This window comes from Rana temporaria, chromosome 9 (assembly GCF_905171775.1).
Source record: "Rana temporaria chromosome 9, aRanTem1.1, whole genome shotgun sequence".
Classification (NCBI taxonomy): Eukaryota; Metazoa; Chordata; class Amphibia; order Anura; family Ranidae; genus Rana; species Rana temporaria.
In genome coordinates, this window is record NC_053497.1 from 98,639,805 (window position 1) to 98,657,477 (window position 17,673).

Here is a 17,673-nt window from a genome sequence, read left to right on the forward strand (position 1 = left end):
ATATCAGAGGCACCCCCCATCCAGCACTGTAGGGGGTCCCGATGTTCCGCTATGACATTGTAAGCTGAAGCCAGGTCACCGTTCCCAGCTACAAGCCCAGCATTGTCTCCCAGCGATCCGTACTCGCTGCATGCTGTGTGCTGGGGCTGACCTGATTGTGCTGTGCCATCGTCCCTCCCAGTGAAAGAACAGCCCCATGTGATCCAGCCCTTCCCAAATAAAGTTCTACATACATCTGCTAGGCTGCCTGGATTGTGGATCTCCTCCAGTCTGCAGCAAAACTTTCCAGGGGCACAGGCAGCACGGACAGTCCTTCTTGCAACCTCTTTTTGGGGGAAATCTGCATTGCTACAGCACAGGATAACACAGGTAAGAGCATGATCTTGTGTGTATTGCTCAATGGTTTACTGTACACTAGGAACCAGGGATTGCACTGGAATCAGATAGAAATAGCAGACTCTAGATCAGGATTTATCGAACACAGATTGGTGCTTTTCTCTGCCCTCTTCCATCCCTATCCCAAATCCATCTGCATCAAAGAACATCCTGCAGATACAATGCAGCAGGCAAACTGGGTTCAGTACAGAACACTCTGAATAACTTAAATCAAATATCATTTTATATATATATATATATATATATATATATATATATATATATATATATATATATGAGACTGAAAGCTGGAAGACCCATCGCCTGTGCGCAGGGCAAGAGTACATGACACTGGATCTAAGATGTGAAAAAATGAAGACACATAGGAATACATTCACAGATAGGAATACATCTACAGATAGAATACATCTACACATAGGAATACATCCACAGATAGAATACAGATAGAATACATTCACAGATATAATATATCTACAGATAGGAATACATCCACAGATAGGAATACATCCACAGATAGGAATACATCCACAGATAGGAATACATCCACAGATAGGAATACATCTACAGATATAATACATGTACAGTTAAGAATACATCCACAGATAGAATAAATGTACAGATAGGAATACATCCACAGATAGAATACAGCCACAGATAGGAATACAGCCACAGATAGGAATACAGCCACAGATAGGAATACAGCCACAGATAGAATAAATGTACAGATAGGAATACAGCCACAGATAGAATACAGCCACAGATAGGAATACAGCCACAGATAGGAATACAGCCACAGATAGGAATACAGCCACAGATAGAATACAGCCACAGATAGGAATACAGCCACAGATAGAATACAGCCACAGATAGGAATACAGCCACAGATAGGAATACAGCCACAGATAGGAATACAGCCACAGATAGGAATACAGCCACAGATAGGAATACAGCCACAGATAGGAATACATCCACAGATAGGAATACAGCCACAGATAGGAATACAGCCACAGATAGAATACAGCCACAGATAGGAATACAGCCACAGATAGGAATACAGCCACAGATAGGAATACAGCCACAGATAGAATACAGCCACAGATAGGAATACAGCCACAGATAGAATACAGCCACAGATAGGAATACAGCCACAGATAGGAATACAGCCACAGATAGGAATACAGCCACAGATAGGAATACAGCCACAGATAGGAATACATCCACAGATAGGAATACAGCCACAGATAGGAATACAGCCACAGATAGAATACAGCCACAGATAGGAATACAGCCACAGATAGGAATACAGCCACAGATAGGAATACAGCCACAGATAGAATACAGCCACAGATAGGAATACAGCCACAGATAGAATACAGCCACAGATAGGAATACAGCCACAGATAGGAATACAGCCACAGATAGGAATACAGCCACAGATAGGAATACAGCCACAGATAGGAATACATCCACAGATAGAATAAATGTACAGATAGGAATACAGCCACAGATAGAATAAATGTACAGATAGGAATACAGCCACAGATAGAATAAATGTACAGATAGGAATACAGCCACAGATAGAATACAGCCACAGATAGAATAAATGTACAGATAGGAATACAGCCACAGATAGAATAAATGTACAGATAGGAATACAGCCACAGATAGAATAAATGTACAGATAGGAATACAGCCACACATAGGAATACATCTACTTGCCTGCTAAGCTGAATGCTGTTAAAGTTCTCAGGAATGAAGGGTGAGCGATTTCTTGGTATTGTATATCTGGGAGCAGACTGGCACTCTGCACAGGGATAGATTGGCAGCATGCTAACACAAAGGAAAGCTAACACATGGCTGTAATTTATATACAGTAAAACCTTGGATTGCAAGCATAATTTGTTCCAGAAACATGCTTGTAATCCAAAGCACTTGTATATCAAAGCATTTTTTTTAAAAGGGTAAAAAAGAGAAGAGAGGCACCTCTAAGTGTAGCAATAAGTTGCTAAATGTTGTTCCTTCATTAAATGTAACCATATTGCTACACTTAGAGGCTTCTCTCTTCTCTTTTATACTCAGTTGTGACATGGCGCTACTCTTATATCAAGACATCGCTTGTATATCAAGGAAAAATGTATTAAAACATTTTGCTTGTCTTGCAAAATGCTCTCAAACCAAGTTACTCTCAAACCAAGGTTTTACTGTATTATATATATATATACCCATTAATACATTATATTACCTTTTTAGTATTGGTGTATTCCAGGAAGCACCCTTCACACAAGAACTATAAATGGGCTGGTTCTGTGGATTGTATAGTGAGGTTGTGGAATGGATTGCATTGAACACAATAGAAACTAAGATTTGTAAATAACGTCAGTTACAGAATCTAACTGACATTCTCACTGGACATGCTGGACAGAAAGCTTCCTAGAGACAAATTACTTTGAAATATTCTTAATAAACTACATTACTATCTGCATATTCCCTTTGTACTGCTGCTGCAGAAGGGTTACTATTGCCTAACGTCTTATAATAAAATAAACATACAAAAGGTATACATTTCATATAGATAGATAGATAGATAGATAGATACCGTAGATAGATAGATAGATAGATAGATAGATAATCAGATAGTGCTCCAGTAATACATGCATGCCTTAATTTTGGTGTCCCTTTGTTTTAGTTTAACAATCTGCTTTCCACAGTATGCATCCAAATCACAGCAAGCGGAATACCATACTATAAAAGGCAAACAGAATATGTAATAAAATGACTGGATGCTAAAAATAAATATTCTCAGTTCTTCCAAGAGTGAGAAAGCACCTGCTACTTCCAGGATCACACTGATGGCACACTGATGGCACACTGATGGCACACAGCACGACATGCCCCGGCTCTAACATTTCCTTGTTTAGAATAAAGGACTGACCTGTAATCACTTTATAATTGATACTCTGCTCTGTGGATTTTAGGAAAACACATAATTAACTACAGTTTTATCACAGTACAAGGATAAGAGCCACTGTTTGCGACTAGTGTAACTGGAGTGTACAATTGTTAGGTGTATTAGGGAGAAGAAACTGCAGTTCAAGCTGGGTAGATATAAATACCACATAAAGCACGCCAACTTACTTAATGATGATTTGAAAAATACAGTAATCCATGGCAACCAACTAGATGTTGGTTTACTAAGGTCAGATACGTTAAAGATGAATTCTAATTAGTTGCAAACAGACTGTTTTTTTTGTATATATATATATATATATATATATATATATATATATATATATATATATATATATATATATATATATATATATATATTTATTTTATCTTTGTCTTATTAAATATTATCTAAAGAATTAAATTGCTCTTAAATTTCTCGTATAATCTAAATATTAGGTGACACCTAAGGTTATTTTGTGTCAAATTACCGGTAAATATATCAAAGTAGAGCTGTCAATGGGATTGAATGTCTAAGAGAGTAGAGAATTTTCACTTGGCAAAGGTGAGACAAATTAAAAATTCTGTTTGCATAGAATACCCAATCAAAAAAAAATTATAATAAATAAAATAATGGCCCGGATTCAGAAAGGAGTTACGTCGGCGTATCTCCAGATACGCCGTCGTAACTCTGAGTGTGAGGCGTCGCATCTCTGCGGCTGATTCATAGAATCAGATACGCCTCACTGTTGCCTAGATACGAGCGGCGCAAGTCTCCTACGCCGTCGTATCTTGGAGTGCATATTTACGCTGGCCGCTAGGGGCGCTTCCGTAGATTTACGCATAGAATATGCAAATGAGCTAGATACGCCGATTCAGAAACGTATGTGCGCCCGGCGCATTGATTTACGTCATTACGTAAGGCTTTTTCCGGCGTAAAGTTACCCCTGCTATATGAGGCTTAGCCAATGTTAAGTATGGACGTCGGGACAGCGTAGAATTTTGCGTCGTTTGCGCAAGTCGTACGCGAATAGGGCTGTGCGTAAGTTACGTTCACGTCTAAAGCATTGACTATTTGCTGCGGAATTTGGAGCATGCGCACTGGGATACTTTCACGGACGGCGCATGCGCCGTTCGTTAGGAGCGTCAATTACGTGGGGTCACGATTAATTAGCATACAACACGCCCCCTACCAGCCTATTTTGAATTAGGCGGGCTTACGCCGCCCCATATACGCTACGCCGCCGAAACTTCGGGCGCAAGTTCTTTCTGAATACGAGACTCGCCTCTCAAAGTTACGGCGGTGTAGCGTATATGAGATACGCTACGCCCGCCTAAAGATAGGCATTTCTTTCTGAATCCCGGCCAATATATATATATATATATATATATATATTTTTTTTTAAACAGGATTTTTTCTTGTACATGACAAGTTAGCTCAACATCTCATTGACTAGACTAGGAGACTTTGTGAAGTCAATTTTCATGTTTCACCTCATGCACTAAATGAAAATTCACAAATTCACTAGGGTCATTATGTTGGTCTCAGGAGCGCGCCCACATGGGTTTCCGCCTTGGGAAAGCCTTCTCCAATGTGGACACTCAATGCGGGGAGGAGCTACCAGCGCTGCCGTGGGACCCCAGAAGTCGAGGATCGGGGCCATTCTGTGCACAACAAACTTTTTTTTTAAAATAACAAACATGTCATACTTAAGGTTTTTCACAGAGTGCCCCGATCCTCTTTTTCTGGTATCCCCCGGTGGCACTCCTGGCCCCTCCTCTTCATCGAGTGCCCCCACAGAGAGCCGCTTTCCATGGGGGCACCCGTGTGGGCATGCTCCCGAGTCCTGCATAGGATGCATTAAGGTGAAAAAACAAGAAGCTTTAAAACCCCTTGGGGAAGCACTCAAGCTGAGTGTGGGACGTTCCGTTACACCTCTTTAAGCCAAACTTCAGCTCACACTTTAGAATTAGTTACAACAAACATTTTAAGTACCCCTGCCAGTGTTAAAGCGGAGCTCCGCCAGAAAAAAATCAAATATAAGTCAGCAGCTACAAATACTGCAGGTGCTGACTTTTAAAATAAGGACACTTCTTTGTCAAGGGCACCCGCAATGTCCTCACCCGAAGCCGACCTGTCCCTCAGCTCCAGGTGCAGGCGCCAGCATCTTCAGTAAGGCAATCAGGAAGTGAAGCCTTGTGAGTTGACAACCTGGTTCTCTACTGCACAATGCAGAGTTGCACATTCTGAATGGACCCTGTCATCTTCTGGGACCTGTGTGTCTCCCAGAAGACAGTGGTGGGGAGGAGGAGGGGCCGGACATGGCGTAGTTCGCCACGGATTCTGCGGCGGAGGTGGGAGCAAATACCTGGATTAGACAGGTATTTGCTCCCCCCTGAAAGATGCCAAATGTGACACCGGAGGGGGGGAGGAACCGGATCAGCGGAAGTTCCATTTGTGGGTGGAACTCTGATTTAAGTGGTTTGTCTCATTCATGTAAACTGATACATTCTGCTGGAGAATGTCTGCTGTGAAAAACAATAGGCTTGCTGGCTGAATTACCAGATACAAATAGAAGAAAGAAAGCCTAAAAATGGAAAGAAATACAGGCATAATGCATCTAAGGGTTGGTAAGCTGCAATATAATAAATGTTTGTATTTGGGTTTAATACTGCTTTAAAAGGTGCCTAAAATGTGATGTACACATAACACTATGAAAATGTAATTCATTTATTTAATTCATACAAAAATAATTTAAATTATGGCATAACATAGTTCAGCACAACAAATTTACTGTATCACAAATTATAAGAACACAAATCTGTTTCAGGCCCCATACACATGACCAAGTTTCTCGGCAGAATTCAGCCAGAAACTCGATCGGAGACGTATTCTGCCGAAAAACCCGGTGGTGTGTACACTTTTGGCCGAGGAAGCCGACGAGGATCTCGTCGGGCCAAATAGAGAACATGTTCTCTATTTCCTCGTTAGTCAATGAGGAAACTTGGCTCGCTGAGATCCTCGGCGGCTTCACAAGGAACTTGACGAGCAAAAAGTTGTGTTTTGCCCGTCGAGTTCCTCGGACGTGTGTACGGGGCCTCACAGCTTGTCGATGTTACTCCCACCTTTATTATATAGGACTCCCCTTTGTCAGTCTTACAACCAAATAACCTGTGGATTCCAGATGGCTTCATGGGTCCCAAATACCCCACTCCAAGGTTTTTCTAAACTTTATTGTATTAAAGTATTAATATGTTATGTTTAAGGTTTAAAACCACTTTAAAGTAAAGCTTGCAGGAACTTCGATGAACAAGGGAAAAGTCATCATTGTATCGGGCCCAAGCAAATTTCTCAGTAATCTAGGTTAATTTATTTTAGCGTCTGACAAATTCTATACCAGCCCTTTTTACCTCAGAGGAACCCCTAAAATAATTTTTAGGTCTCAGGGAACCCTTACTAAAACCAGTTTATCAGGGGTCAATGGGAAAAATTCCTCTTTCATTGGTGTAGGAAGAACACAACCTTCACAGTGTTGGTCAGCCTTATTGACCACTTATTGGTGTAATGCTGCTGGGTTTGCCAAGTGGTGATGGAGCTATGGAGGTACCATCTTATAGGAGGTCAATCAACTACAGCCAAAGCAACTCCTAGCACCTTCTGGAGGAATGATAGGGCGCCATTGAACCTTGGTTGAGAATAGCTGTCTTGGGATGTATGTTTGGGAAAACAACATCTCATACCACAATGAATATTCTTTATAAGAGAACCCTTATTGGTGGATAAGCAAGCACCAGAAAGGGCCATGGAGTTGGGGTTGTGGATATCTAGTACAAATGAGTAAAGCAGGGGATCATTTTGATTACTTTGTGTAACACAGCTGCTAGAAAATTTGCTATTTTTAAGTCTGGCGATTGTTATTGCCCTTGGCAGTGCTGGTATTTCTAGCTCTGGCAGAGATGGAAGTGGCAATAAAGTGACAAAGCTTTAGGGAACAGAAATGGACCTGATCCACAGAAGTGGTTTTGTGGCTATTTGATCAGTGAAAGTCTTAAAATGTCAGCGTTATGGGCTTCTCTAACTGTGGATAATAAAGTCAACATTTATGAAAATACGTGGATGTGCTGGTGAATTCTCTGTCTATAGTCAGTACATTCATTTTTAATGTTGCCGGCGAGTACCAGTGACCTTTTTCTCTTGGCTTTTATAGCTGTGAAAAATTTGAAAACCAGAAATCTTTTCTAACTGCTCCAAATGTTTAATCTTACCCTGCCTGAATCCTGAGGTATTCCGTTACTTCTGTATACAGGCAAGAACAAAGCTTACAATATCCCACCCATACTGGAATCTTTTTATTTTTTTCATATTCGTAGTTACACCTGGGATGTCTACTAAACAGGAGGCCAACCTTCTCTACAAAGGTGAGATTTTCTCGTCATTCAAGAAATGTTGACTCACTTCTACTTCCACCTTGGCAACATTTTCCTAAAAGGAGTCTTGACAGCAGGGCAGCGGCTGAAGTTTGTGGTCTTCCTTGTTGCATTGCTTGCATCAGTGTCAGCACTTCTCTAACATCATACCTGGCAATCATCTAGAGTGCTACCCTCGATGGAGCCGCGGGAATTTACTGGTTCTTTCCAACACAGCGCAGAAGCAGCCAGGCACACAGCAACAGTCCATTTACTCATATTCACTGAACATTACAGGGCTTTGTCTTTTTGTGGTTAATTTGCTGGTATAAATTTGAGAGGGGTTTAGAGGTGAAATTAGATACTCCAAAACGCAGGAGCGGTTCGTCCATAGAGGGCGCCTGAGCGACGCCCCCTCTGGCTCTCGCACAGCCACTAAAATATATAGATTCATGCATTGTATGAATCTTTATATTTAGTCGGCTTCCTGAATGGTTATCCTCGGGACGTACCAGCGGTGCGTTCCTTGGATAAGACTGACAGGCGTCTCAGCCAATCAGGTAATCTGATTCTGGTAATCGGTAACCAGATTGGCTAAAGCGTCATCGAGGGCGGGACGAGAGACTGGTCGAGGGACGGTAGAAGCACGGCTGACCCCAGAAAGGTAAGTGCCAGGGGGGGGGGGGGCATTTTACAGGTCACAGTGGCAACATTTTACTGGGCACAGTGGTGACAATTGCGGGGCACAGTGGCTACAATTGCGGGGCACAATGGCTACAATTGCGGGGCACAGTGGCGACAATTGCAGGGCACAGTGGCGACAATTGCAGGGCACAGTGGCTACAATTGCGGGGCACAGTGGTAACAATTGATGAGCACAGTGGTGACAATTGATGGGCACAGCGGTGACAATTGATGGGCACAGTGGTGACAATTGATGGCATGGCACAGTGGTGACAATTGATGGCAAAGTGGCTGTGTTTGATGGCATGGCACAGTGACTGTGTTTGATGGCATGGCATAGTGGTGACAATTGATGGCACAGTGGCTGCATTTGATGGCATGGCACAGTGACTGCATTTGATGGCATGGTACAGTAGTTGCGTTTGATGGCATGGCACAGTGGGTGCATTTGATGGGCACAGTTTGGCTGCAATTGTTTTTTTCTTTTTTTTTCATTTGCGCCCCCCCCAAAATTTTGAGCACCAGCCGCCACTGCCAAAACGGTTTACAAACAGCAGTTCGAGGACGACAACTCCTTGCCTGAACATGAATACTGAACAGGCTATTCCCTCACAGCTGTGGACCATGAGGTAAAACGTATCAAAAAGAGGGGAGAGGTAGAATGTAGAACAGGAATAGCTAGTCGGCTGAGGACCATGAAGTAGCTTTAAAGTGCAGCAGTGAAGGGAGGCTTTACTAACAGAGTCCTGGTTCAGGGTCTGTCTGTCCATGGGTCCAGCCACCTTTAAAACAATCCAATGTCCAGTCCCAGGACTCCAGAGGCAAGCAGGCTCTGTCCTTGTCAGCTCAGTGATCCCTTTCCTCCAGGGAGAAGAGACAGTCTCCTCAGGGCTCCACACTACTTAACAGTTCTCCCAGCCACCACCTTCGCACACCTCCCCAGTGATTGGCAGCCCTGCCCAATATTCCAGCCAGTCATTTTATTTCTCCCTCCCTAAACTCTAGAAACTTTTTCTTGAGGTAGTGGGAAGAAATCAATTGCAGTCTTGAGCAGTCAAAACTAAACAATCATTGCTCCACCAGAAAGAACCTAAAACTAAAGTTGCTTAGCAGCCTAAATAGGCCCTGTCCTCATGGGCTGTAACAGGAAAATTGCTCTTGAATAAGAAAGAACTAGCCTATGATAGCAAAGGATGGGGAAGAGGAAGTAACAGTGTAACAGAGCTTGTAACTTATCCCACACTACGATCTGGCCCACAATTATCTGCTGCTGTATCTTAACCCAAGCAAGTGTCTAAACACAATATAGTACTATATATACAGCTCTATATATTTTAAACCTTACTACTACCTTGACTACAATACAATATTTTAAAGTGTTCATGCTTGAAAAATATTCAATACTCCACAACTAAAGGTGAACTGTGCAACTTCATCCAACAAACAATGTTGTGCTCCACAACCCGCGTGATCCTCCATATTTTTAATCAGTTAGTTCTTCCAGTATGTCAGGAAGGCAGGTTTATGAGACAGACACGCCTCTACCTGCAGCCCTCGCTGTCTTCTGGGAAACACACTGTTCCCAGGAGAGAGCAGGGACCAATGACGGCGCGTTACTCGCGCATGCGCAGTAGGGAACCAGGCAGTGAAGCTGCAACGCTTCACTTCCCGATTCCCCAACCGAGGATGGGGGCGGGTGCAGTCGAGGGATGAGCGATTGCTCGTCCTCGGCTGACATCATCGCGGGCGCGCTGGACAGGTAAGTGTCCATTTTTTTAAAAGTCAGCAGCTGCAGTATTTGTAGCTGCTGGCTTTAAAAAACAAAACGGGGGAACCCCTGCTTTAAAGATCGTGGCCTTCATAGTCACAAATAGCTTGCCCTAAATCAAGCATTTGCTCTTTTTAATATATGAAGGTCGATTTAATTAGCTATAAAAGGGCTCAAAATTTCAAGTCCTGAGCTACTATCCAGGCCTCAAGGGTTACTCGCCACCAGTTGCCCCGCCCAACCCCTACCATGTCCTGCCCCTAGACACGCCCTCCTAAATTATCTCATGAAACGACACTTAAATGTTTTATGCAGAATTAAGTTATAAAAATAAATATTAACAACTTTATCCGTGCCCAAAAATGCAGCCTGCCCATGTCTACCAATGCAGTCTGTGTCCCCAGTGCAGCCACGTGTCCCCGGTGCAGCCACGCGTCCAATCCTTGGATGGGTGATCTGTCTATCAAAGTGCCCCGACAAGGGGGAGGGGCTGTATATGACGGCTCACGGCGGGAACACAGCTATTGAATTGAAAGCTGTTATGTTGCCCACGCTTTGAACAATGGCGGCAGCATCGGCGACTCTCCTCTCCTCTCTCTTCCCCTAAGATCACTCCCACACTCGACAGCCCTCAAAATCCACTCGCAAAATGCGAGCAGGCGAGTGGAAATTTTGAGGGCTGAGCTATAATTTATAGCTCTTACTGAGAAATCAATCATTATGAGGCGTAATGAAGTTTGGCACAGCCCTTAAGAAATAGTATTGCACAGCACAGTAATAGCCATTTTCAGTATGCTCTTCTTCATGTACAGTTCACAATGCTTCTCAGAGACAGTCTACAGCAGGGATATGCAATTAGCGGACCACCAGCTGTTGCAGAACTACAAGTCCCATGAGGCATAGCAAGACTCTGACAGCCACAAGCATGACAACCAGAGGCATAGGCATGATGGGACTTGTAGTTTTGCAACAGCTGGAGGTCCGCTAATTGCATATGCCTGGTCTACAATATTGCACTTCATAGCTGCACAATGCATTCTTAGGCAGGTATGCTCATGCTCACCACATCATCCCCATCGTGTTCTAACTTGCTAATAGTTCTGAAAGTTCTTTCTAATACCACTTATGCAGAGGCAGGTAGACAATAGGCTGGGAGAGTTTCTGGGCATTTTAGACTGTAGCAAAGATTAAGAAGAAATATAATTTGTAGAGTCAAAGGGCCAGATCCACAGTGAGAGTACGCCGGCGTATCTACTGATACGCCAGCGTACTTTCAAATTTCCCACGTCGTATCTTTAGTTTGAATCCTCAAACCAAGATACGACGGCATCTGGGTTTGATCCGACAGGCGTACCTTCGGATCGTAGATGCAATACTTTGGCGTCCGCTGGGTGGAGTTTGCGTCGTTTTCCGCGTCGGGTATGCAAATTAGCTATTTCCGACGATCCACGAACGTACGCGCGGCCGTCGCATTCTCTTACGTCGTCTCTAGTCGGCTTTTTCCGGCGTATAGTTAAAGCTGCTTTTTTGCGGTGTATAGTTAGATATGCCATGTTAAGTTTGGCTGTCGTTCCGTCGAAATTAGAATTTTTTTTTTGCGTAAGTCGTCCGTGAATTGGGATGGACGTAAGTCACGTCTAAGTTTAAAAAATGACGTCCTTGTGCACGGCGGGAAATTTTGAAACGGAGCATGCGCAGTTCATTTGGCGCGGGGACGCCCCACTAATCGCCAATTTGAATTCCGCCGCCAGAGATACACTACGCCGCCGTAACTTACGGCGCAAATTCGTTGTGGATTTGAAACAAAGCCAAGTAAGTTACGGCGGCATATCGTATCTTAGATACGCTGCGCCGGTGTCGATCTATGTGGATCTGGCCCAGAGTTTGCAGCAATAGAAACAGTATCTTGCTTGATTTCTCTGTGCTCCAACAACCTTGAATACCCAGGTAATTTCTCCTTCCCTAAAGATTATATACCAATAATTTTGAGTTTGTTTCTGACAAAAAAATTTAATAATGTCAACAAATGTTACCTTCACAGATGTATTGTTGGTTTCAGATTAGGTTCATGGTAAGCATTGCATTACAAACATCAATCTGCTCAAACAATGCCTCATAAGCTTTCTACCAGGCATGAGAAACTAACACCTTAATGCCATGAATAAAAGATGCTACCGAATGTAAACTGGAATCTCTTCATGGACTGGAAAGTCACTAGTGGCCAATTATCATGTAAAACGATGAGAAAATAAGATGACTTTACCTAGAAATCCTATTACATCCATTGTTGCTATCGAAACGTAACCCAGTTTTCTTCATGCTACAAAAAGCATTTTTGTAGTGCGAGTTAATGAATCATGTCCTTTTTACACACAGTCTTTAAATGCAAACATATTAAAGCATACATTATTATTATTTTACTGTATTATTTTAGACATAAAAATAATACTAGGTGTTTTATAAGATTTGTAGAGAAAACACTCTACAGTATAGTACATCCAAAGACTTAAGCCTTGTACACACAATGAGAATATTGGACAAATTATCGTCTTTTTTTTTTGCATGCTAGACTCATATTGAAAATTAAGAGGTTACTCAACTTACGAAAATTCTCGTATGACAGAATACAACTTTGGAAGTGATGTAATGTATTGTAATATAATGTGTATTCTTGTGTTTCCAAGCATGAGTGGCTTTGCGCTTTGGATTTTTTTTTTGGACGAAAACTGTGCTGATTAGATGAAAATTGGACGACAAAAATGTTTCTCCCTTCAGATAATGGCAGATTAACTTTTTTGTCCAATTTTCTGATTGTTTGCACTAGGCTTTATTTTTTCCTATACCATGCCTTTTGCAGCGTGCATTATTATATTGTTTTTTTTTATGTAAATGTAATGTGGCTGATTTACTAAGCACTAGAGACTGTTCAGTGATATTCCCCAGAGTTAATACAAACAGAACCATGGTATACTTGATATTTTGAATCAACTGATGTAAAATAAACTTGAGTTTAGTGTTGTTATAAGCTATTTTTTGTCATTTTAGAATGAAGTCTAAGATATAGACATATCTGTTATAATGACAGGAAAGTCTAGTTAGCAAGTAATTAGCAAACTATCAGGGAAGATATAGAATATGTAGCATATGTCTTGTTTTTTACTTTACACTTTAACAGTGGCAGCTGTTTCTCAATAGGGATGAGCCCAATGTTCGAGCCGAACGTAAGTTCGACTCGAACATCGGGTGTTCGCCGAATAGCGAACAATTTGGGGTGTTCACGGCAAATTTGAAAGCCGTGGAACACCCTTTAAATGTCTATGGGAGAAATCAAAAGTGCTAATTGTATGCATGGTATTGTCATAAAACGCATGGGGAACCCGCCAGAAACCCCTGCTGCATCAGAGGGGGGCAGGGTCACCCGCGCACGTCACGGGTGGCTCGCCCTTGGCTATTTAAGAGCTGTCACGGCGGGTCTCACGTCATTCGCCGGGCGTCTCCCATGGAGGTGGAATCGATCGTAGCAGCCTGTATCGTTGGGTCGTGGAAGGACTACATCGCTGGAATTTTGTTTTCTTTTTTAATTAAAAGGACTTGTCCAAAGCGGTGTGTGTGTGTGTGGTTTTTTTTTACCATTTTTGTCACTTTTTTGGGTGAAATGGTAGGGGTACGATGTACCCTGTTACCAATTCACATAGGGGGGACGGGATCTGGGGGTCCCTTGTCCCCATCAACATAGGGACATCCTCCCCATGTTAAGAGCATGTGGCCTGGTTCAGGAGGGGGGGCGCTCTCATCCCCCCCTCCCCCTCCTGAACCCATGCTGTTTTTATTTTCAATTACTTATCTGTATTGCCGGGACCTAACAATTCATTATAGCCGCGTATAGAGTAGTTGTAAATGACTTTTTTTCTTTTTTTTATGCAGGGACTGTTTTAAACATGGGAAAAATGTGCCACTTTACCGGCATACTATAAACACCCTCCAGGTAAGAAATTTAAAGAAATATTTCACTTTTATTGTTTCACTTTAAGCATTATTAAAATCTCCGCTCACGAAAAAACTGACGTTTTTTAAAAAAAAATATTGCATTGATACAGGTCCCCGAACACTTTAATTAACCTTTAAAATTAGCACTTTTGATTTTTCACGTTCGCATCCCATATACTTTAACGGTGTTCGTACAAATTTTTTGCTTGATCACATGTTCTGCTGCACCCCAAGCCCACCCTTTTTTGAAGCCAATAAGAGCTTCAGGCTCTAATCATGTGCTTAAAAAAAAAATTAAACTCCATGTGTCCGGTGCCCTGCATGTAGATTAGGGGACGGGCACATGGATTAGAGGGGGCGGTGCCCCTGCCCCCCTAATGGACTTGCACTTTAATAAACATGAGTCAAAGAGACACTGCCCTGATAGACCTCCTTCTAACAAAGTATGCTTAAGGATTCATGCTCCTGTGCCCCCACCCTGCTCCATTTGAGTGACAGTGCTTGGGCCTCCATCACCAGGTCTGAACACTGTCACTGTCTTGTGTGGGAATGGGGGGGGGGGAATCAGTTGTCCCATCCACCCAGTTAAGTTTAAATACCTGAGCTTATTCTTGGTATACTCCAGTAGCATGTTGATGGTGGCAAAGTGAGTATACAGTGCCTTGCAAAAGTATTCACCCCCCTTGGCATCTTTCGTGTTTTGTTGCCTCACAACCTGGAATTAACATGTATTGTTTGAGGATTTGCATCATTTAATTTACAGAAAATGCCCACAACTTTGAAGATTTTTTTTTGATTATGAAGCAAACAAATAGGACAAAATAACAAAAAAAGTCAATGTGCATAACTATTCACCCCCCCAAAGTCAATACTATGTAGAGCCACCTTTTGCGGCTATCATGGCACCAAGTCGCTTTGGATGAGTCTCTATGAGCTTGCCACATCTTACCACTGTTTTTTTTTTCCCATTCCTCCTTGCAAAACTGCTCGAGCTCCTTCAAGTTGGATGGTTTGCGCTTCTGAACAGTAGTCTTTAAGTCTGACCACATATTTTCTATTGGATTGAGGTCTGGGCTTTGACTAGGCCATTCCAACACATTAAACCACTCAAGTGTTGCTTTAGCAGTGTGTTTGGGTCATGGTCCTGCTGGAAGGTGAACCTCCGCCCTAGCCTCAAATCACACACAGAGTGGTATTCTGACCAGTTTCCCAGTCCCGAGGGATGGTGTTATTTGGATGATGTTTTGGGTTTGTGCTAGACATAGCGTTTTCTTTGGTGGCCAAAAAGTTAAATGTTAGTCTCATCAGACCAGAGCACCTTTCTACATACATTTTGGGAGTCTCTCACATGCCTTTTCGCAAACTCAAAACCTGCCATTTTGTTTTTTGCTGAAAGTAATGTCTTTCTTCTGGCCCCTCTGCCATAAAGCCCAACTCTATGGAGCGTACAACTTATTGTCGTCCTATGTACAGATACTCCAGTCTCTGCTGTGGAACTCTGCAGCTCTTCCAGGGTTACCTTAGGTCTCTGTGCTGCCTCTAATTAATGACCTCCTTGCCCGGTCCATGAGTTTTGGTGTGCGGCCGTCTCTTGGCAGGTTTGCTGTTGTGCCATGTTCTTTCCATTTGGTTATGATAGATTTGATGGTGCTCCTAGGGATCATCAAAGATTTGGATATTTTTTTATAACCTAGCCCTGACTTGTACTTCTCAACAACATTGTCCCTTACTTGTTTGGAGAGTTCCTTGGTCTACATGGCGGTGTTTGGTTAGTGGTGCCTCTTGTTTAGGTGTTGCAGCCTCTGGGGCCTTTCAAAAAGGTGTGTATATGTAATGACAGATCACGTGACACTTAGATTTCACACAGGTGGATATCATTTCACTAATTATGTGACTTCTGAAGGTAATTGGTTGCACCAGAGCTTTTTATAGGCTTCATAACAAAGGGGGTGAATACATACGCACATGCCAATTTTTTGTTTTTTTATTTCTGAAAAATAGTTTTATGTATATATATTTTTCTAATTTTACTTCACCAACTTAGACTATTGTGTTCTGATCTATTACATATAATTCGGATTAAAAAAAAAATTGAACTAAAGGCTGTAATGTAACAAAATATTTTTGCAAGGCACCAACCTCCTGGGGTAGGGGGATTATCAGGAGGCACGCTTTCCCCTGAATGGATAAGGTGACAGTGTTCCTTTATGTTTCTAGATTCAAACTCCAGACATAGCACACAAAAACACTAATGTATGTTCCTGTTCAAATTATTTTGATTAACATTTTGTTTTTCAGATTTAAATTAGAAAAACAGCGGAAATTGTCAGCGGGTTGGATTTTCTGCCTTGGGATCTACTGAATGGCTCTACAACTGGCAACGATACCACAACAAATCCACCAGGAATATGCTTGCAAACTCAAACAAAAAATAAATGGAAAATAAGGAAAAAGAACAAAAGAACAAAAAAATATATATGTAACGACCTTACAAATATTGGTTTCACCAATACAGACCTATTATGAAACAAGGTAATGGTGATCTGCTGTGTCATCAATGGTCAGCAATCTTTACTAGTCACAAACTGCATATTGCTACCAAGAAGGAGAGAAATTGGCTTCATGTAGGATGAAACAGTTGTGTCTGTACGTAATTAAATTTTAAACTATTTCAGTTTCCAGCTGCACATAAATAAGAACAATCATAACTCTTCTTGTTATGATGCAAAAAAAAGAGAACACACAAATAAATGTGAAATTTGAAAGAAAAAAATTGAGAATTCAACTTTAAATGTAAAGTTGCACTTGCTTATATTGCGTGTCTCTTTCTCATTAATTCTAATGAAGCCAACAATGGATTTACCCTCTACACTGTCATACACCAGTGAGAGTGATACCATCATAAAGCAGAATGTGACTGAGGACATGGAGCTGGTACTTTTGGAGGGAGCTTTGTCTTCCACTCTTGTTTTGATTGTGGTGCTAACAATTATTTTTACCTTGGTGGTGACATCTCTACTAACTTTTTGCTTCCACAAATGGAAGCTCAAAGTAAAAAAATTAGAACGGGCTCAGGAGGAGTACCAAAGAGACCAAGAGAAAGTTGAATCACCTTGTACTTCTTGACTTCAAGGGCAGTTACAGTTTTAAAAGAGCTGAATTCATAGAATGTACTCAAAATGATTGCTTCAGCTGGAAAGTATCATTGGACACATGGACTAAAACTTGAATATTGACAGCTTACCCTCCAGCAAATGGACCACCTAATTTCTATCATGTGCGGAAAGTGATGTCCTACAGCTGTTTGCCTTTAGACGTTTTTTATGCAGTCTTTATTATATAAACATACTGTATCGGTGGGGGTCAACTATGGAATCTGCAGTATTTTATTGTGATGCCTTTTTTATCTGCATTGTGTAAAAAAAGAGCAACAATAGTAATAAGCATGGCTGTTCTACACAGGCATGTAAATATGCTAGTAGGTT

At 41.9% G+C, this 17,673-nt stretch overlaps 1 long non-coding RNA gene across 1 annotated transcript; it reads left to right on the forward strand.

Annotated features, from left to right (window-relative positions):
- The first annotated feature begins 236 nt into the window (after window positions 1–236).
- On the forward strand, window positions 237–17,613 carry LOC120913760. Its single transcript, XR_005743570.1, has 2 exons — window positions 237–369; window positions 16,487–17,613. It is a non-coding gene; the product is annotated as an uncharacterized LOC120913760 (long non-coding RNA).
- Window positions 17,614–17,673: the final 60 nt, after the last annotated feature.